Source organism: Bactrocera oleae, chromosome 4 (genome assembly GCF_042242935.1).
Source record: "Bactrocera oleae isolate idBacOlea1 chromosome 4, idBacOlea1, whole genome shotgun sequence".
Lineage (NCBI taxonomy): Eukaryota > Metazoa > Arthropoda > Insecta > Diptera > Tephritidae > Bactrocera > Bactrocera oleae.
Window position 1 is genome coordinate 10,562,934 of NC_091538.1, and position 22,619 is coordinate 10,585,552.

The following is a 22,619-nucleotide window of genomic DNA, read 5'->3' on the forward strand; positions in this document are numbered from 1 at the left end:
TTTGACAAACCGCAGTGCGCTCCACCAGCTGCCGCGTCCTCATAACATTGCCCCTAATACTAGCTTTGTACGCGCTCTGTCGACCCATCGTACGTTGGCAAACTTAATGAGTGTAATAATTCTCGAGTGGTTATTCAAAAATAAGACTACAAGAAATCTCAAATCTCAAAAAGTTTTGTGCCAAAGTTTCAGTGCACACAATTTCTCAGTGTCAACATGGGTTTTGCACTGTGAATGGTAGCGCTGACAGGCTTGCTGGTGACATGAGCTAGCTACTAATGGGAAGGGTAAAATGTGTGATGTGTAATGTATGTGCATGTGCGTCACATGTTTTTGTTGTTGTAAGAAATCACAAAAATTTATATTTTTTATATATTTTATCAACACTAATTGTATATATTACTAGATGTATTTACGAAAAAATTTGCTTTGTTAGGAAATCTACTGTAATAAAATTAGCTATTCAATATTCGAGTAAACATATTATATATATGGCCCATCCATAACGATTTTCTATTTTATTTCAAACAGTACACAGTTTAAGACACAAAAAATATTTAAAAATTTGTAAAAAAGAAATCGAATAGTTTTTAATTAATTTTTGAACATACGAAATTGCCTAGAGCGATAGCTGTCAAACGAGTTGTCAAAGTGAATACATGTGTTTGACATAACGTTGGGCATATTTTGATAGAGTGTTATGCAAAGCTTATATGTTGAAATTGATTTCCAAACTTCTCGACAGCGATTCAGCATATCTCTGACTTAGCGGTTACGTATGTATATGAGAGTAAAATTGCTAACTTGCAACCACAAAAATTTAATTTCTCATGTAGTTTACAGGTTGAAAGCATCAAACAAAGAAATCGAGTTATTGATTGGCCATCAAAATAAGGTTATGTAACTAGTTAGGTTAAAATAATTTTTGTTCAATTACGTAAAGTCAATATTCTACGCTGTTAAATCAGTCGCAATTGCCCCAAACTAACATTTGGCGCGTTATTAAGCAGAAAAGCTCAGCTGTGCTGCAAAAAGCGCTATATATATGTACCATCTGATCAAATTTGAGCCAGACTGAAAAAAATAATATATTATATATTAATTTATTTTTTTTTAATTTTGATAATCGCCTTCAAAACGATTCTACCAATTTTTCATACACTTGTTATAATCTCAGCTGGGATGGTCTTCAGTGCTTTCAGCAAAATTTGGTTTTTTTGGCTCAGCTCATTTTTTGAAACGTCATTCGCTAGATTGTTAAACAGTTTCGACGTGATATTCATAAACTTACGTCTCGTCACCTGTAATAATGCGTTTGATGAATGTAGGGTTCTCAATTACGTTGTCAAGCATCTCTTTCACGATCTCTATTTGACGTCGCTTTGACTACAGATTCAGATCTTTAGGTAAGAGTTTAGCTTTGACACCTTTCCTACCCAAAACATTAACCAAAATGTGTTGAGTCCATTTATACTTGTAGGATATTTTGAGATCGCTTGGTAACTTTCTAGTGCCAACAAGATGATTTTCAAGCCCTGTTTCTTTAACTTTTTTCTATCACTAGGTATTCTAATACAACATTAGGCTTATTGTGCTCCCCACAAATTTCCAACTACAGTCCATTCAACAGCTCGCTGAATTTGATAAAAGTGTTTAGTAATTTCCAATCTAACTGCCCAATTTTTCTAAGATTTGCGGACTGGGTATTTGTAGAGGCAATGCTATAATGTGTGATCATACTCAGAGATTGCATTGTATTCTGTGGTTTACTCTTTACCTAATTTCTGAAGATCAAGATATGATAAGTCTCCTTAGAGAATGAAACTAAGAAATTTAGATCAAAAATGCACATACTCGTATATATTAAGTGTAACTAACGGCATTAATTTATTTGTGATGATTGTGCTTAACTGAGCGCAATGAGCGCAAAATCTTGATCAGCGCATAATTAAGCTTATTTAGTCCAATATCAGCGCATTTGGGGTTTGCTTCATTACATGTGAAATAAATTCCAGTTGATAAATAAATATCTAATTGCGTGAAAATCTATTGTTTAATGAATAATTAATGGAGCGAAGATTTGGAGAAATCAAAATCAATTGGGTCATGTGTTCTGAGTAAGGAAATTTATTCATGTATACTTATACAAACATATATGTACATACAAACGTACATACATACATACAAGTGACGAAAATTTTATAATTTCAGAATTTGTTGAAGAAACTACGCTCGCAGCAACGCTTTAAAATTAGATTTTCAAATAAAAATTCTGCATTAGAATTAAAAAGCTTAGATTTTGTTTTTTTTTTGAAAACTTGAAAAAAAAAGTTTTTTCTGGAAAATTTTTAGCAATGTTTTCCAAAACTGTTTAATGGAAAAGTTAGATTTTGGAATACATTTTTGTCTGTAGATAATCTGCTTTCTACCGTAAGTTTTCGCGTTTTCGCTTTTATATACCAAACGATACGTAACTGTAAGTAGATCCGACAGCATCAATATTTAAATATTATTATAACAAAAAGATTTTATTTCACAAAAATATATGTTGATATAATTGTTTTTTTACATTTTTTTTAATTTAAAATTTTCAACGGCTGCCAGCTATCAGAAAAATTTTCGACAAAAGCCGCTTTCAATCTGTTTAGTATGTTTATATATTGTTGTATTATTAGTTGCAAAACTTTTTTATAATACAAAATGTGAACCGGTGGCAACTCTGCACAAAAATATTGCTAACGAAAAATCCCTGATTTAATTTAATATATGACTATAGCAATAAGCTATTTATCTCATAAGCTTTTATAGCGCTTATTTATTTAAACAGTTGGCAACCCACAGCTACACAAAAATATTTTAAATTAAAAGCTTTCCTAAATACTTTTGGGTGGATACCAATATTGCTTTTCAATACTTTGTTTATATTTTAAACAGGTGGCAACCCTTTGCTACTGAAACATATCTCAAAGAATTTTTTTCTCGAAATACTTTCAATGTGATACCCATATCATCGTTTTCCAAAACTTTATCCACTTTTTAAACAGCTGGCAACCCTCTGCTACACAAAAATATTTTAAATTATAAGCTTTCTTAAATACTTTCAATTTGATACCCATATTAACGTTTTTCAAAACTTTATCAACTTTTTAAACAGCTGGCAACTCTTTGCTTTGCCAAAATATTTTTAATTATAAACTTTCTGTAATATTTTCAGTTTAATATCCACAATATCGCTTTTTAGCACTTTAATCACACTTGTGTCTTAAAACTTGCCTTTTCTATGAGAAACTTTGTGATTAAGACATCAAACAATCCAGGCAAAATAAACCACTCTGTTGCACTCTAATTTATCAAATTTAAGGCATCAGTATATGCACATTTAACATTTCATTCTCTCATCACCTTTTGCCATTATCTCTATTTATAAAACCTCAATGCTAGCTTTGAGCGTAATTTTATCTTTAATTTATTATTAAAGGCATTTGTGGGAAATTTAATTTGCAAACTCAACTTCCTCCCCACCACTGGCTGCCATTTTTATTGATTCTTCTTCTCTTTATGATTTGCCCACTCAGCTCATTATTACTATTATTTGTGTTATCTTTTCCTTTACGCTTTCGACAGTTAACTTGTTTGTTTGACGTTTTCTTACAGACAATTTCAATGGCAGACCTTGGCCGACTCAATCAGTTGCATTCAACGCTCTTCTTTTTTGAGAATATAAGTGATTTTCTTTCAATCAATCCTCTCGTTTGGAAATTCTTTTCCAAGCAATGTTTTATTTATTTCCTTGTAATTTAAATACGTTTGAGATTAATAAGTTTGGCTGCTAGTTTTTTTTTCAGTTTCCGGCTCTTTGCGTTATTCGTCATTTAGCTTCAAGCCAAGTTTTATTTTTCTGTGAATTCAAGATTTTCTTTTCAATAAGTTTTAGCAAGGTGAAGTGAAGAAAATAATATTAAATTCAATCAAATAACTGAGGCAGTTGCTCTCGTTGGCTTGGCCAGCTTTCGACCAGCAAAATATAAGCCTTATACTCGTACCATTTCATTACAGTTACGTAGTTATACGCTCAAGAAAAATTTTCATTAAAATTTTGTTCAAGTCCCTCGATTTTGAATTTGAAAATTTTTTTAATCGCCATTATAACTATACTCTGTTTCTTTCAACTTTTAACCTTGATTTTATGTTTACAAAGCGATAATAGCGATCTTCGCTTCACCATTTTTCTTGCTCGCTAAGTTTAAGCTCCGCTTGCTCAAAGTCAAAAAATATAACAGAGAGGGCCACAGTATAACTATACTATATAGTTTAATTCAATACAAAAAAGTTGGTTACCGCGTTGTGGTGGTACAGCCGCTAGCTTGTTATACTAGCTATAGTTTTTTATGCCAGTTTATACGAGTTATTGTTTGTTTCGTCGCAATTCACTTATTATTCTGTATTAATAATAATGGTAGGAAAGTTCGCCTCACAGTTTTAATTACAAATGCTCAAACATTTTATAGAAATCCATTTACGAATTAAAAAGGGAAAAATCTGGCTGATATCTTATATTGATATACATATGTATATTCCTTCAGACCTAAAACCAAATTCATAAAATTTATATTTTTTGTGGAAGGAGATGAGTATGAAGGAACAAAATTGTTTCAGTTTCGGTTTTTGCTGCCAGTTATAACATTTTAGTTATTGAAGAATGAGGCGAAAGATATTTTGCATGAAAATTTTTTTCAAATTACTTCGTTAAAAAAATAAAAATTAGTACAAATATACCTTTGGTAAGAAATTATTTTTTTGACTCACTAAATAGAATATTTGTGCTCAACAATATTCCTCTTTCATATGCAGACACAATGTCGCCACAAAAGAGCGCACACTTCAGTGAATACAAAATCGTAAAATTAAAATGGAAATTCGTTCATAAAGAATTTAAAAGGTGATTTGGGCGTTAAGACCGCGCTACATTGCTCTGACAGCATAGCACAACTAGAATTTTTTAAAAATTCTCACCAATTTTAAAATATGCAAGTAATTTTGTGCTAGTACAAGGATGCAGCTATATTGAGGTTTGTTAGTTAAATCGCTACGAGTGGCGAATTTGAATAAAAGTAACACAACGGATAGCAACCCTTTAGGAAATAAGTTACTTCAAGACCAGCATAATAATAGTAAGCAAGTTCAGCGTATCGCATATAGTATACGAAAGTTCTTAAAATTTAAACTGGTACATGTTGAAATTTTATGTAATTAGATTTATATATTTAAAAGTAGAATTTTCCCTGCAGGGTACCTTATAGTAATTTCATTTTAGTTTGCAGCTGTATTTACATATTAGAAAAGGACACGCAGACTTATTGGAGCGCACATAAACTGCTGAATTTATTTCGCGCGCTCGTAACTCCGACTAATTGCAGTTTAACAAGCATATATAGATATTTCGGTAGTTATATAATATGTATAACAGCTGTTAACACAAAACGAGAAATGAAAATACGGAAATGAAAACGTAAGACCTCGCATGAATTATCATATAGGTCAAACAGTGCAGTAAAAAGAATGGAATTTAACAGCAGCGCAGCTACTTTGCCCTGCATTAGACACAGGTGTGAATAATATTTCATTTAAAAAGTAAATAATAAATACTACATTTTTTTATTATTGTAGCATTTCACTAGCACAATTTTAAAGCTTAGCTTATATTATGTTCAACGATGTCGTCTAACGGTAGCTACATAAAAAGATCGTACCAAAGTTGAAGCGCATTAGAAAAGTGGTTTTGAGGAGCATGCAAAGCGGTGGTCGGTCAAGTACAATATGTATAGGAAAAGGTACCATTTCCAGCACGCAAAGTTCACGAGACAACTCGAGCTTTTCATCTGAAAGAGTAATGACTTGCTTCCCATGAAAAAATTCACAAAAGAAGTTGTGTGAAGGTTGGTATATGGAAAATAATAAAAACTCCTTACTAACTAAATATATCACCAACTTATATTACTTTCTCTCTCTCTCTCTCTCTTACCCAGACGAACCCTAATTTTTTCCGGCAAATACTGTCAATTCGATGAAATTTTTAAACTTTATTGCGGAATGTTTTCTGATATAATTTTTACAATTTCTCGCTACTTCTTTTTTATATCCAGTTCTTCCAGCCATCATTTCAAAAAGTGTAAAACCACGATGAATATCAGAGATACTTGTATAAGAGTCGCCTTTAAATAAACTTTGATTTTTGATGCTGTCTTAAAGCTAGATTTTTGTAAGATTCTAGTAGGAAAGTATGTCAATAACTGACTGAAGAATTCTAAGCACCGACTTTATTAAATTTTCTCCATTACAAGTTCACAAACACTTTATTTTGGATACGTCGACATTGAATTTTGATAAGGATTTGCTCACAGCTGCACTAATGCCAAACAGTTGGCAACCCTATGCAAGCACATGTAAGCAAAAGGCAAGGTAATTTTTTATTTTCTCGGCAAATATGCAAACCAAATTAGTTTTCTATATACCTAAGTAGAAGCAGCTGTGTCGTGTGCATTAAAGAGCTGGAGAGCCAACTGACGTGACACTCTTTGGCTTGACTGTAATTTGTAACTGGGTTTGCAGGCGTACATCACGGCATTACAACTGTCACATATTTCGTCAGCAGTCGCACCATAACTAGGTGCATACCGCTCTTTGCTAAAAGCTTGCTTTTAATTCACTTTTTTATTTAAAAATTTTTTTTTGGTAAGCATCCTTCTTCAGCTTAGCTGTGCGCTACTCAAAGCCCGTAGGGTTTCGGCGTTGGGTTTATAATGTGTGCAATAAAAATTTAGCATTTTTAGCAGGTGAGAAAAACGTATATTTTAAATGGACCTACACACATATGTATTGCGGTCCCCAGTTCAGTGTTAAACAGCGTGTTACGTAAGGTCGACAAGCTGGTAATTGTTATCCGGATAGTAGTGCCGTCAAGCTTGTAAAATGCAAAATTTCACAACTAGTTGACTTGTGTAGGAATACTTGAGTATTTAAATTTCTAACCTGGTGTGGGTATTAGATTCATTTATGTGAGCACATACATATGTATTCTACGTGCTTCCTGCGATACAGCCTGGGGTTATATACAAGTATATATTATATGTTTGTGCTTTGAAATATTCTGTTATTACTTTTCTCGTTTAATTTACAAATCTGTATTCCCTTTTTGTTTTCTATTTTAATATTCCCTTTTCGCCTCCTTTTACATTTGCCGTCGGCATACGCTCTGGCTTTTGTCGCTTGTCAAAGGTTGAGATTAAAATTTTATTAAGACAAAATTGAACCCATAAACTTGTAATAAAAAGAGACCGGCAAATATTATTGACTGCCGAGTTTTATTACTTTCAACTCACACCACCACAAAAATGTTGAAAATACCCGAAATTCTCAGAATTTTTAGCGCAACCTTACTCTCAGTAAATAATCAGGGTGTAGCTTACAGTTATTAAATATAATATCGAATGCTCTATGAAAGATGAGACGAAGCAGCATAATTATGCTCTTTTATTTTTGATTTTTATTCCAATCGGAATGGGATCGAGTTGGATCTCCAATGGCATCTTGCATGCCAGTATTGGACCAATGAATATCGCGTGCCTTTAGCAGCCGCTGGTCGACGCCCCATACCTGTGCGACTGCAAGATTATTTTGGTCTAGAGCAGAACGCAGGATCTCTAGTGAACTACTTGCTCTAAGCAAAATTCATCTTGCCACAATCGTAGTGGTTCTTACGGGACATTGTCCAATAGGCATTCAAACGGTAAGTCTAAAAATCTTGACGGAAGCAAGTTGCTTATATTGCATGGAGGAGGGTGAAGTTGAAACATCTAGACACTTTCTCCTCCATTGTCCTTTGCAAGACTAAGGTTGAAACATCTCGGAGGCCATACCTTCGGCGAACCAGGAAACATAACCCAAACTGACATTAACCGTCTCAACAAATTTGTGATAGGCTCAAAGCGCTTTGTCGATGCTTCAATAATAGCAGAAAAAAGAAACAGTTGGGACCTGGACTTACGGAGATCTCGAATCTTTATGCCAATTTCTTCCTAAGGTGAATTGAAGCTTTTCCCAGGAAGGTCGAGCTTTTAGACCCGCCGGATTGTCAAGTACATTGCTTAAAACTAGACTCGACAATCTGACGTCAATATCTGCCCATCTCTTCACCTGTATAGTGTTCGGTGAGATGGAGTTTTCGTCAAATATAGTCACCTGCGGGCTATCTCAAGTCACCTCAGAAAAATATTTGGTGGTTGTTGCGCTTGTCTGCTCGACTCCTTCTTACTTGAGTTTTATTGGGCAGAGCTTGCGATGATTCTTTATGGAAGCGATTCCTTTAATGGGAACTGCTTTGTTTGCTGCTTTCTACGGGAGGCTCTTTTTCAGAAAACTTTCGTATTCCTCTACTATCTGCTCTTTGGCTATATTACCGAGTACAAACATTGCTCTCTATTACCGGTTTTTTCTCACCTAATTTTGAGAAGGTTTCCTTTTCTTGTGCTGAATCTTTACCTTTTGATCATACGAGTCAACCGGAAAGGGTTAGTGCCTTGTTTGCAGAGCCGGCATGCATAGAGAGGACATTTAATAGCTCCAACCTCACCCAAGCATCGGAGGGGGCCATTCGCGATCGGCAACGCGAAAACCGGCCGTCGAAAATTCAGTCATCAACATGGGTGGCACAACTTAACATGGGTGGCACAACATTTTGGCCAAAGGTGGGAACCGAATAAATATTCATCCATATACACATTCCGAGCAATATGAGATATGCCTCTTTTCCCATTTTGCCAGTTTTTACAAAAATATAAATTTAGAAAATTTTTATAGAAATTTCACATTTTTTAGAAAACCTAACATCTTTAGGTTTCGCGAATTTTGAGGACAGTTAGAATAATGAGTAAAATAAACATAAACTCTCTGTCTATTTCAAATTTTCGTTAGAATTACTGGACCAGTCTGGAATATTTCCAATATTTTGAATATGACATATTTCGGCACTTAATTCAGAAATTCATGTTTTCGAAAAAACAAATGTCTTCGTGAACTATTGATATATATTACGTACTACTTGATTACGTTCGAGTAAGTAATTATTTGTAATTAAGCACATGATTCCACGCGTATTGCAACAAATTTATTGATAAATTATCTGAGAAGTTGAAAGTTTGGTTCAGTATTTTAATTGCGGTCAATCAACAATATTTTCAATGAAATCTCTTTCGCATCAGTTTGACCTCCACTTAATGCCTGCAATTGCAGCAAACTTTAAGTTGTACACTTTTAGACACTTTACTTCATTCAAAAGCAGCTTCCACTTCCACGCAAACACTTGACCACCGAACCGAAAGAGTGCTTGCACTTTCAAAAGCAGTAAGCTCAAGTGAAGTGCTAAAGTACTGCAGCAAAATGAAGTTTCAATGATTTTGAAGTTTTTGAGCGGCTCACACGAGATTTTAGAAGCTAGAAGGTCTGCCGACACACTCAAGATTTACAAGGTAAAATAAAAGCAAATTTATGATATTGGTAACTTATTTATGGTATATCGAAATATATGAAAATAATAATATATATACGATATATATATTGCCATAAACAGTTATATATTTAACTATATATACATACTGAAATATAACGTGGTATTGTATATACATGTATGTATGTATATATATGTGTATTAGGGTAGCTATTAAACCTTTCACGTGCATTTCTTTTGGGGTAAATGGGTAAAAAAATCTTTAACTTGATTTTGATGGGCCAGTTTGTATGGCAGCTATATGCTATAGTGATCCAATGTCCGTGATTCTGACAAATGAGTAGCGTTTTAAGGAGAAAGGGACGGGTGAAAGATTTCAGATCGATATCTCAAAACCTGAAGGACTAGTTCGCGTATATATTGACAGACAGACGGGAATGGCTAAATCGACTGAGCTCGTTACGCTGATCATTATGTATATATATATATATACTTGTACATTCTAGGATCTTCGACCTTTCTTCGGCTAACTTAATATAACTTGTTCAGGTTATAAAAAGAATTAATTGCAGTCTAATATCATTATTGACTACAAGGGTATGATTAAAAATAATAAATTCTTATAGATAGATTTACAGTCTTTTGCCTAAACTTCAGCCATTTAATCGCGACAATGGCTATTTGCAACATATCACGAAATATTAATATTGGAACCCTATATTTCATTTTTTTTATATTAATTATATGATAAAATAAAGTAAAACTAGCGATCCCTTAGTATTAGGTAATAGGGCTCATGTTTGGCTTTTTGTTTGATTTTGCGATTTTTTATATCAAGTAAAAAGATCTAAGAAGCTAAGAATTGAATAAAAAAAAACTTTTTGTAGCACCCTAATATATAGAGTAACTCCACCTCTATTGAGTATATTGCCATTATTGATACACTCTATGCTATCAAAGAACTCTTCCGCCATTAAAGAAATGTTCATTAAAATAGTCTTTCCTTGAAATTGGCAACACAGCAAGAGCAGTGAATTTCAAACGAAATTGGCTACCAAGAGCGCTTCCATACCGACCATACTCCCTCAGCGGTGTCTGCAAGCTACTCATGCTGCCGCGCTTCCGGTTTGGCTGTCGGCCTTCGCCTGCACTGGGGCGAAGCAATTTTCTTAAGAATATATTTTTACTTACTGTTCCGCGCCACCGCTGCTTTGCTGCTGCTGTTTCTCTGTACTGTTGCTCTTGCTAGCGACGCGCAGCAATCAAGGCTCACGGCTCGTAGTACGAATACAAAGAAAGCGGAAGCACAAAATGAAAACTTACTTACAAATACAATAAATATATGTGTGTTTATATGCGCTGTCACGGCTTCCAAGGAAGAAGGCGCAAAATTTATTATCAACATTTAATACTACAATAGCAGCAACAACCATATATGTACATACTTGTATATATGTACATACTTGTATATATATATATATATGTGTGTGACTGTATGTTTATATGTGTGTGTGTATGCAGACAGCAGCGCTTATGGCTGCTAATGCATACTTCCGTTGTTGCGGTCGCTTTGCGCTGCCAGTTGGCGTGTGTTCAAGCAGCGTAAAATTTCTCAGCTGCGCGCTGAACTCGCTGCCTTCTAACAAATCGTTAAATACCATTTTTAAATTTTATTAAAAAGTTTCCTGCAAAATGTGTACTCATTTTTTAATATTTTTACATGCCCGCGTGTGCTGGTTATTGTCGAGTATGGCAATTTTATGGCACGCCAAATGTCATGTTATTTTTAAACTTATCACTTCGCGTAGCAGCACTTGGTTCGGCGGCTAAGTATCAAGAATAGCGCATACGAACACTTCACTTAACTGTAATTATAATTTTTTATTGAAAATAACACGCATACTTTCGCTCAGTTTTCTGTAATTTTTTATGTCACCTACTTGGGACTCACGCGGCAGCTCGTTACAAGCGAGCGTTTGTAGTGTTTGTCTATTTTAGGCGTTCAGTCTTTAATAAATCATGTTCCTTTAATTACATTAAAATACTTGGATAAGTGCAGTCCGTTTATTCTTTTTGAGAGTTCCAGTCAGAGACTGTTTGAAAGATTCATCTAAGCTTCTGGTCCGCAGATGGACGGTGTTGTTTGGCGAAGTAAAATTCACCTTGATGCCGCAGTACTTGGTGCTTAACCCATGCTATTCTCATTTCCTCGTATATTAATTTATTATTCACTTTAAAATTAATTAGCTATTGAGACACGCCTCTCAACTTCATCAACAGGTTTCTTAATATGTCGTAATTATCTGGTAATATCAGGTGTTAAGTTATCTCATATATGACTATTTCGTGTTGACAACTGCGACAATGACTAATGTGTGTGGCACCAATTTTTTGGGCTACTGTTTCCCTTAGGTCGTTCGATTTTATATTGTCGTACCTCAGATTATTCGACCCCTTTGTTTTGAGCTTAGCATGAAAATCTCTCTTAAACATTTCTTTGGCCATATAATTTTATTCATTATAATTTATTTAAAATCTACTTTGGTTCTGCAGCTACTTTTATGTAGCCAACTCGTTAGCGCTCTCATTACCATGCACATGTTTCTGGGGTCGCGCACCCAGTTTTTGCAGTTGTCCAAAGGTAATGCCCGAACCTCATCACTCGTGAATTAATAAACGGTTTCTTTTTTCTGCCACAAATACATAGATGTTCATGGATGGATTTTCGAAAACTTATGGCTTGTCACGAAAAGTTTTAGAATTAAAAGGGTTTTGAAAAGTATATAATTTGGAAGTGAAAGTCTGGTAGTGAACACTTTGGTAATGTATCGCTCAAGGTAACTCCGCATTCCAAACAAATTAAAAAATTATTTTATGGTTTCAATGCCAGATCAGTTTATGAATATGAACTTAAGGGGTCATCTTGATGCAACCTCATATGCGCTTGATACAAGGCACTCGGTATAAATTGAGCTTTGTTGAAAATTAGTTGGTAATCTAACTCTTGTTCGACGTACATAAAGGTCTGAAGAGGAAACCGAACGATTAGGAAGATGAGCAAAGTCTCTGCGCTAAACTCAAGTGTGAGTCAGATTTAAATCGTACACAGCTCAACTCACATTTCTAACGGTGGTTTGGCACAAAAAAAATATGTTAAATCGAGCAAATAATATAGAAGGCGAAATATAAAAAATAGAAGAAGAAGCAGTAATTGACGTTCAGATGGCAAAAGTTGCGCTGCAACTACTAAGTAGGCAATGTGTTTAATGCACTCAAGAGAGCTAAGGCGGTTAATGTTGAAAATTCAGCGAAGCAATAAGTTCCATTATTATTAAAGAGAGAACAAAAGTAAGCCAGCTGGGCAACTCTGGATTATATGAACACACATAATAATTTTGATGTAGGCGGGGAGTGTGGTGTAAACTATATGAAAAAACTTGCCAAAGTGAAATAAGTTACCGCTGAGCATTTAAGCTCTGCTGGTGAAGCAGCAAATATGAAGCACAGCGGGGCGACGACTGCGGTGCAAAAGTATCTTCGTGGCGGTAAAATAAAGGCTTGAAGTAGGATAATAAAGTTGTTATTGTATTAACGACAAGCGCTTAATGCGAAGTAAAGAAAAAGAAAAGAATTAAAGTAAACGAAGCGCGGATGAGTTGAGGTAGAAACCAATATGAAATGACACGAATGCACAAAAATTTACATTTTGTTTCGTAAGAAGGCACATTTAAAGGATAATGAAAAGAATTTCTGAAGCGCAATAAGCAAAAAACTTCACAAAAGTAAATATACAAAGTATGCAAATACAAATTTATGGCGAAAATATGCAAGAGCTACAACTTGAAAGCTTTTGAGTGGAATAAGTTGAATTAAAACAAAGTACATAGTATGCAAGAGATAATAATGCGGCCTTTGCCATTGATAATGCGTTGCCAGCAACAAAATTATTTTACGCCTTACACACCAAATGCTGTTCGGTTGGTCACAATTTCGAATGTCTACGATAATGAGTATATTTACGAGTCATTTGCGCGGAAGGCGCACCAAAGAGCGCACAAGTTTCTGAAGCGTATTGGGCGTAGCGAATGTTGCTGGCACCGCTTGGTTTTTACATTTCTTAAAGGACATCAAAAAACAATTCTTAAGTGCAAGTTTTAGTTTTTTGCTTATTCCTAGGGTGACAGAATTTTTCGAATTAGTTTCTTGGTAGGGCTCATACAAATACTAAGATGGCTGGAAATATTATTTTTGATGTCACTTCAACACAGCATGTTCATAAATAATGCAAGTAATGAGAAAATATACAGCGCAATATAAAATTAATTGTTGCCTACATGCAGGCGAATTATAGCAAAGTCGCACACCTAATAGTTATATAAATGAAATATTAGCAAAACATTGCCTACATTCGGGCGAATTTTAGCAAATTTGCACATTTTATAACTTAGTAAAAGAATAGTCGGAATTATGGAGCATCAAAATTAATTATATAGCGTAAAATAATTACTCGAAATAAGTGTTACTTTCATGTTGCTCATGCATTGGCAGAAAGTGATGAGCACATGTACCATAATTTTTCAAACCACCAAAACTTTTTAACAAAAAAATTAAAAGCGAAAGTTTTTTCTTTTAATTTTAAAGTAAAATATTTGGGGTTGCCTGTTCTCTACATTCCTTTTGATAAAATAAAAGTTAGCCAGGAAAAAATGTTTAAACACTTTCACGTAGAAATAAGGCGTGGGAAGCAAGACCGGTCTTTAAAGCGAACTATATCCCAATTGATGCTGAGAAATCGATCGTCCAACAATTTTAAAATTATTATACCCTGAACAGGGTATATTAAGCTCGCTAAGATGTTTCTAAAAGCCAAACCGAAATGTCACAGGCTCTATAAAGTATATCTATATGTAAACGAACAGCGTAATGAGCTTAGTCGATTTAGTCATGTCCGTCTCTCTGCCCATCTGTCCGTCCGTTTATATATACACGAATAAGTCGCTTGGTTTTTGAGATATCGATCTGAAATTTTGCACACATTTTATTTGCTCCCAAGAAACTGCTCACTTGCCGGAACTGCCAATGGCGGACCATTATAGCTTATAGCTGTCATACAAAGTGACGGCTCAAAGTTCTTGTGGGGAAGCTATTGTATTTGTGAGGAGTATTGAAGCTACGGCGCAGACGAAGTTAAGGTTTTTTCTTTAATTTCTTCAACCTTTTCCTTATTTAAGTAAACACTTTTTAATATGAATACGGGGCACACCCAGTGTAATTGCCTAGAAAAACTACCGTAACCATTGCTTTAAAATTTTGAGGGTATACAAGTATGGTATACATATTTTAAGAATACACAGTAAAATTTTTGAAAAAAAACTCATTCTTCTACTGTAAACTCTCTACTAGAAGATATTTTCCTTACAATGACCTATGGTCGAAAAAAATCAGAAATTGGCAAAATGACAGCGATTTAAAATAGTTGAATTCCAACTAAATTTTTAGTCGATGTTGGCCTGCCAAAAGATGCTGAAAAATTTTGCTAGCGATAGGATCATTTGTCTCCGAGTTATCACTCAAACAAATTTGAAAAATGCTGTTTTGATAAAAAGGCGTTTAAAGATAAACTGACTGGAGATGATTGAAATGGGAGCTTACACTTTAGAAAGCTGTAACTTTGAAAATATTTCGAAAATTCATTTAAACTTTCAGTATAGTATTTATAATAGTATATATTATTGAAATATGTAAAATATAAAATAATTATTTCACACTAGTTGTGCCCTTAAAACAGGAACTTATGGAATTGTAACAAAACAAAGCGAGTCGCTACAAATCGTTTACCCCCAGGTCGTTTGCGGATATGGCTGTAACACAAACGGAAAACTTATGGAAAATAATGTCAAAACACACACCCTAGTATTATATTTATGCATGTACACATTTCCACTATTTCCGGCATGCTGGAGTAGTCGGCACAAATTTGAATTTACATATTTTTCGCCAGCATTTTTAGTTCCGCTCGAGCTCTGGCGAATATGTAAAAATAATAATAATGGCATGGAAAAATTCAAAATATTCCGGTAAAAGCTGCCATGAAAGCCTTGTGCTAACATTAAAATAAGGAACCAAAAATTTTTTTATATAAATTTCCAAACAGTCGCTAAGTAAAATGGTCGTAAAGTCGCAGTTTGCAATTGCACGAAATGCCAGGCGTGCATGCAGCGTGGCGTAACGTGCGGAAGCAAACACAAGCTGACCTCAATAATGGTGGAAAAATTTCTCGATCGCAATTTCGCCAGTCTCTAGGCGTGCTAGGTCCACCATTGCACCGTGTGTTTGCGCTTGGGCGTTGCATATGCAACGTAAATTCCACATGCAGCATGTGGCATGTCCTGTGGTTATGTGCGCCATGGCCGCTTCAGCGCTTTCGCAGTCCAACGCCTGTTACATAACATATAAAGTGAACTTTTACGTATAAAGCGAAATTGTAAATTATTTTAAAGTACTAAAGAGAGAGAGAGAGAGAAAGAGATAAGCATAAATTGTATTTTGCGGTCGTGCAGCGTGAATAATACATGAACACGTTTATTGCTTAACGAACATGTGTTGCAAGTGTATTATATGTGGTGATATAAGACTTTACTGGCTCTTTATAAATAAAAATTTGCGCTTTCTTTGCATTACCATTAAAATATAATTTATAAAATTAATATCGTAAAATTGTATTGAGTCGTGTAAACATTTTCAGTCAATCAACCGAAACTTAATTTCCAACACACACAAACGCACACAAACAAATTAAATCCATACTACATAAACGCCAACAGGGCGTATACGTAACTACTTGTAAATACAATATAATATTTGCGTTGTGTCCTTTTGCACCAATTATAATGTATGCTGAATCAATTAGGGAAATTTCTGCAAATAACTTCAAAAGAAACTTTTTGCGAATTTACAAATTCAATGCTGATTGCCTGTAAGTTGTCGCTTTGACACGCTTTGCACGAAAGTAAAGAAGGACAATAAAATGAATAAAAAGTACGCAAATTGAACAGCACAATTGCAGATGAACCATAATGAATATTTAAACAAGCAAAAAGGCTAACTTCGATTGCACCGAAGCTATTATACCCTTCACAAATAAGAAAAGACTCCTTACAAGAACTTGGCTTTGACCGGTCAGTTTATATAGCAGCTATATGCTATAGTGATTCGATTTGAATAATTTCTTCGGAGATTACATCGCAGCATTTTTAGCTGGTATGAAGATAATAATCTTTAAATGATACTTACAAATTTTAGAAGAAGTGGCAACGCATTTAAAAAAAATCTCAATCTAAATATTTCGTAAGCTTGTTTAGTTTGATACCTACTGATATATTTTAATATTTCTTATATTTTGCTAAAATATTTAATGAAAAAATTAAACAGGTGGCAACTTTTGAAAAAAAAAAATTTCAACTTAACTTATTTATATTAACTGCGCTGCAGAATACATATAATGAAATCTTCTTTATATTATGCATTTTATGGAAAACATATTTTCAAGCAGGTGGCAACACTATCGAAAATAATAACAACTTCACATTTTTACTACTGTTGAGTATAATATGCTTTATATATTGAAATTTTCTTTATTTGATGCATTTTATTAAATTGAAGTTTTTAATTAAGTGGCAACACTTATCAATGTTAAAAAACATTTCAGTTTGATATTAATTTTCCAAGATTGCTGTAAACTATAGCTATTTTAAGTTGTCTCATAGTGTAACGCAATATTTAATTTATTTATCAAAAATATACAGTTCGAAATAAAAAAAAATTTATTAAATTTTATTTGCCAAAGTTTTCAAACAGATGGCAATACTTTTTTAAGAAAAATATTTTAAAATGGAAGCAAATTTAGACCACTTGAGTTATACACTCATGTTGCAAAGTTTTTTTCCGTTCATGCATTATTTCTTAAAAGTCAGGTGGCAACATTATTTTAAGAAAATATTTTCAATTTTTAATTTTTTTAGACATCTTCCGTTATGTACCCAAATTGTAATGCATCTTTCATTTTAACGTGTTCATTAAGTTCTAAACAGGTGGCAACACGTAACGTTAACGTAAATATTTTAAATTGAAAGCTATTTGAGATATAATATTTTCAGTTACATAGTCAAATTTCAATATATCTTTCCTTTTACACATTTTGTTCCTAATGTTTTAAGCAGATGGCAACACTTTTTAAAGAAAATATTTTGAATTGTGAGCTATTTGAGACATCTTCAGCTACATACTGCTATTGCAATGTATCTTTATTTAAAAACTTTTTTTTCAAAGTGGCAACCTTACACCAAATGAGTGTACTGCGGTTTATGACGGCATTTTGTGGCGCTATACAATTTCGTTGCAGTGGAGAGAATTTAGTAACAAGCTAAATAATTTAGGAGAAAATGTGGCGTTATTTGTCAACGCTTTTTTTCTGCTAAAAGTCAGCTTAAAATCAGTTCCAATCAATCCGTTATTTGAATCGCGAAGTCACTCAAAATAGAAGTGCAATTTTTATTGAAGGTGTGTTCAATTCAAGTGCTATAATATAAGCAATTTTTGTCTTTGTAGCTGGAGCTCTAGCGCCTTGCAATCCTGACACCTATCCAAACGGAATAATTTTGTTTTTACAGTTACACTTCAATAGCTCGCAGCGCTAAAGATATTACTGCTCGCGCATTTTCAACGCCACTTTGACGAGCAGACTAATTGTTCGAGCTTCTTCTTCGCTCAAACTTCGCTTCAATTTGCGTAATAATTTCTTCCGAAAAAGGAAGTGTACAAACAATCCGACAAAATGAAAGTGAAAATATAAATGCTGCTCTCAACTTAGCTGTGGTGAACCAAATGCCTTGAATTTATTTTCAGACACTTACAAACATATAAAAGTATTTATTATAATACTTGTACTCCTAAAAACCAACGCCATTTGTGCTGATGCTTCGCTTTATAGCTGCTTCGCATGCGAATTTCTGAGAAGACAAACAGCGATATGTAGACCCTGTAGAAAAAAAGCTGCTCAGCCGAAGCATTATTTGTGCGCTACATTTTCAACGGGACTATCTTAGAACTGTCGCAAAAGAGCTGTATCAATACTGTTTCTAGTGATATCGACTATCCCACATTGTGCGTAAGGCACTGCTGAAGAGAGTAATTGGGACTTGGAAAATAGTCTTGTTCAACGAGAGAGAGAGAGAAAGAGAAAGAAAAAAAAAAGATGCCAAAAATCTCATCTCTCATGTTAAAGACCTTTATACTATTACTTACTATCAAGGTCTATTCTCTTGTCAAAACTTGAACCGGATACAGGAAACTATAGATTTTGAATTGAACTGGGCAAAATTCGCTAATTCAAAGTATAATCTCATAAGAGGTTAGGTTAGGTTAGTTCTGCAGGCGGCTCATGGTCGCACATAGAACAGTCTCGCTCCTTAGCGATGCCAGTTGATGTGACGTTACGTACTTCATGAGAAGTAGTCATTCTTAAGGATGCGCTTGAGGTGAATATTTCAATAGATTCTGCGGCCTCACTATCGACAGCGCTTCCAGTGTTTCTAGCTAGCCTTGCTAGTGCGGGACAAGTGCACAAGAGCTGCTCAATCGTTTCTCTGGCGTCTTGCTCTTGACATTCTGCATTCCTATATTTATTAGAATTTTATTAGAGAACTAGCAGTTTCTCGACTGAAGACTTATATCGCGATGAAACGTTCTTCAACATTTTAGATTAAAGAAAGGGACTGATTAATAACTAGCGATCTAAGCATTTCCTAATCGAAAACTATCTTTGTTACATGCTGGTTGAAAGCATTGCGGACACTTAAGTCGAAAACCAGTCTCAACTCCGTCTACGCTTATGCTGCAGTAGTTTTGAAAGAGCTCGATTTGCTGCAGGGCATAAAGGCATAAGGACAAAAAAATGCATATATGTATGTATTTAGAAGAAAAATAGAAGCGAATGAAAAATGATGTAATTATTTCATGGCATCTAAATAATAATGAGTACTTTATTAAAAGCGCAATAAAGCGGAAATGGCTTGTTAGAAATTAATTATGCATGTAGAGCATTTGATAACCACAAGCAATTTTGGGAGAAATTTATATTATATATATAGGTATATATACCGAAGAGCATAAACAGCTACACAATTTGAATTTCACAACTCAACAAGAATAAGCAATGCAAAAGCTTGAATAATAAATTATTTTTAAAAACACAACAACACAGCCTACAACGTTGACAAGTCCAATAGCAATGATAGTATTAGATTGATTTCTTGAAAACGAGACGAGTAATGCAACCGCCGTCAACTACAATCAACTTGCTTATACATTACAATTCATTTGCTGCTTAGCAAGCCCACCTTTCATCACTTCTACTATCTGCTTATGTCGAATCAGGCTTCCGGTTACAATGCACCTTTGCTCAATTAAATATATGCCACGCAAATCCATGGCATCCACAACAGCTGTGTCACACGGCACGACATCACAGCTGGCGCAGTTCCCAAGCTCGTTGGCGAAATATTCTCGGCTCTTCTTTGCCATCAGGTGAACTTAACTGTATTCAATTTAAAATCTGCCAAGCTGTCAGCCTCAATGTCAAATGAGCTTAATCAATTACTAAATAAGGAAATAAATTGTTTTAGCTATTAAATTAGATATTTATATATGTTTTTCTACCTTGATATATATTATATATGGAATAAAGATTTCGTGGCATAAAACCTGCTCGAGCTGCATTTTATTTGAAAGTGGAGGAAACTAGAGAACGATATGCAAGTTGTAATTCGATTAGATCATCTTCTTTTAGTCAAAGTCGGCCGCTATTGGGCAATTGCTTACTTCAGACGGTCTAATAGTTGACAATACAAGTCAAGATTAAATGTAGGGAATGTGTCTTAGTAAAGGATTCTCTGCCAATCGCATCAAATAAGCAGCAAAACTTTCCTGACCTTCAACCCTGGCTTAGCCACCGTTTGCACAGACTCATTCTGATTCGAAAAATACCGTTTAACTTTACGTCTTATTTAGTGACCTACTTATCATTACCAGTACCATCAACTTCAGTAATATATCGCTTTGGTTACGTTTCAGCAGTGATTGACAGATGAAAATTCGGTTGATGAGGATTTTTCGAAACAGCGCTGGTTGAATACATCTAGCTTCTTAATTATCTATGGTCTTCCAGAGTGTGGTGAACCTTTGACATCGAAAGCAAAAGCTTTTACAGTATCAACTGTCGAGCTTTCATAATTATAGTCTTCCACTGCTTTCGTTTATGACGTCACATTTTGCTATCAAATGCACTGGAAAAAAGTAATAGCTTCAAACTGTCGCATTGCCGATTTCATCCATTCTTGCTGTGATCCATACCCAGCTCAATGAGTCGATGAAAGTACTCCAGCTGCGTAAAACTAATCTCTCTAGTCTGTGTGGCCACTTTAGCTTCAGTATACTCGTTTTGCAATGGCTTAGTTAGTTTAAAAAGTTTGATTGACGCTAAAAATCTAGCTAGCAAAATTGACGATCACACAACACATCAACAATGTCGCCATGAAATTTTTATTAGTCCAACAATTGCTTCTTAACCCAATTTCATAAATCGATTCTTTTGTTCGTTCGCAAATCAATAGAAATTCAATTAAAAATGCACAAAAGCCAACACACAACAATTGGAACTTATACGAATAGAAAACAAAATGGCAGGCAGTAGGGGAAATGGAGGGGGAGTTAACGGTGCACTGAATTATTGAAAACACTAAACAAGCATTGAGCGAAATAAACCAAATGAGTAAGGAGTGGAGAGGGTATAGAGTGGAATTTATTGTTGCAATGGAAGTGGAACGAAACAATGCCATGAAGAGTACATAAAAATAAATAAATGAAGAAAAATAATTTTAAAATAGACGGGCTTAAAGTCAGGCGCTTCAGCTGTGTGACTAACAATATTTGTATGTTTTTATGTGTGTGGCGAGTTACGAATTGATTAAAACACATGAGAATTTGAGGGAGGAATGGATATACGATTGAGCTAGCTTGACATAGTATACACAAAACAATAACCTAAAGAAGCAATTATATAAAGGTGATACATAAAAAGGCATTTAACACACATACATACATGGGTCTAAAAAAAGTCGATAATTTTTTTTGGTTGGTAGACCTCTCAAAAAATGCTCTCCAATTATGAGACCTTATTATGAAAAGAAAGATTCTTGGCATTTCAATTTCCGTTATTGCTTATTATTAAAAAATTTATATCTCAGTATCTACTATTTGGAAAAAAATTTCTCATAGGAAATTGAATTATCTACAAAAATAGTCTCAAATAATTTTTTCGTAAACCTCACCGTTCAAAAGTTATTAAATATATGTTGAGATATGAAATTTTGCTTTCAATACGTAAGTTACTTTTAATCAGAATTTGACAACTCTAGTGTTGCAATCTGGTAACACCCAACTTTATCGTGCAATTTGACATTTTTGATGTTATACCTACTCAGAATGTTTTGACATACGATCGCTAATTATGTTGTTTACAGTAACTTAAAATATTCATCTCGGCTTCAAAAAAAGGAATTAAATCGCGAACGTTTTCGAGCAATTATTATTTATAACTTTCGACGTAGATTAACTCAGCAGTAGTGCCTCGTGGAACTAATTTCAATTTTTGGCGATGAAGCTCCATCAAGGCCCAGGGTTTATCGGTAGTATGGTGATTTCAATCGAGGTCGTAGATCTCTTTAAGTTGAATTTTGTGAAGGTCGTCCAAAATCATGTTTTTTCAGAAGCTATAGATGCTGTGCCCAAACTGATATTTCAAGAGCGTTATGTTACCTATAGTGAGATTGAGACCATACATTAAATATTGCAGCAACATTTGACAGTAAAAAAGACAGATCAGACGCATCCAATGCTTGCCAATTTTTTTTCTAGAAATCAGGAAAACCAAACGCCGAAGACGGATCACTCTTCACCACGAAAAAGCGAGCTCTCACACATCGACTGAAACAACTGCAATTTTGAGCACTTAAAATATCGAATTATTGAGTTATTCACCGTATAACATAGTTCTGACTTG

At 34.4% G+C, this 22,619-nt stretch overlaps 1 protein-coding gene across 5 annotated transcripts in view; it reads left to right on the plus strand.

The window, feature by feature from the left end:
• Positions 1-22,619, plus strand: part of igl (igloo) — a 163,185-nt gene that overhangs the window by 94,891 nt on the left and 45,675 nt on the right. The gene's annotated exons all lie outside the window — the stretch shown is intronic.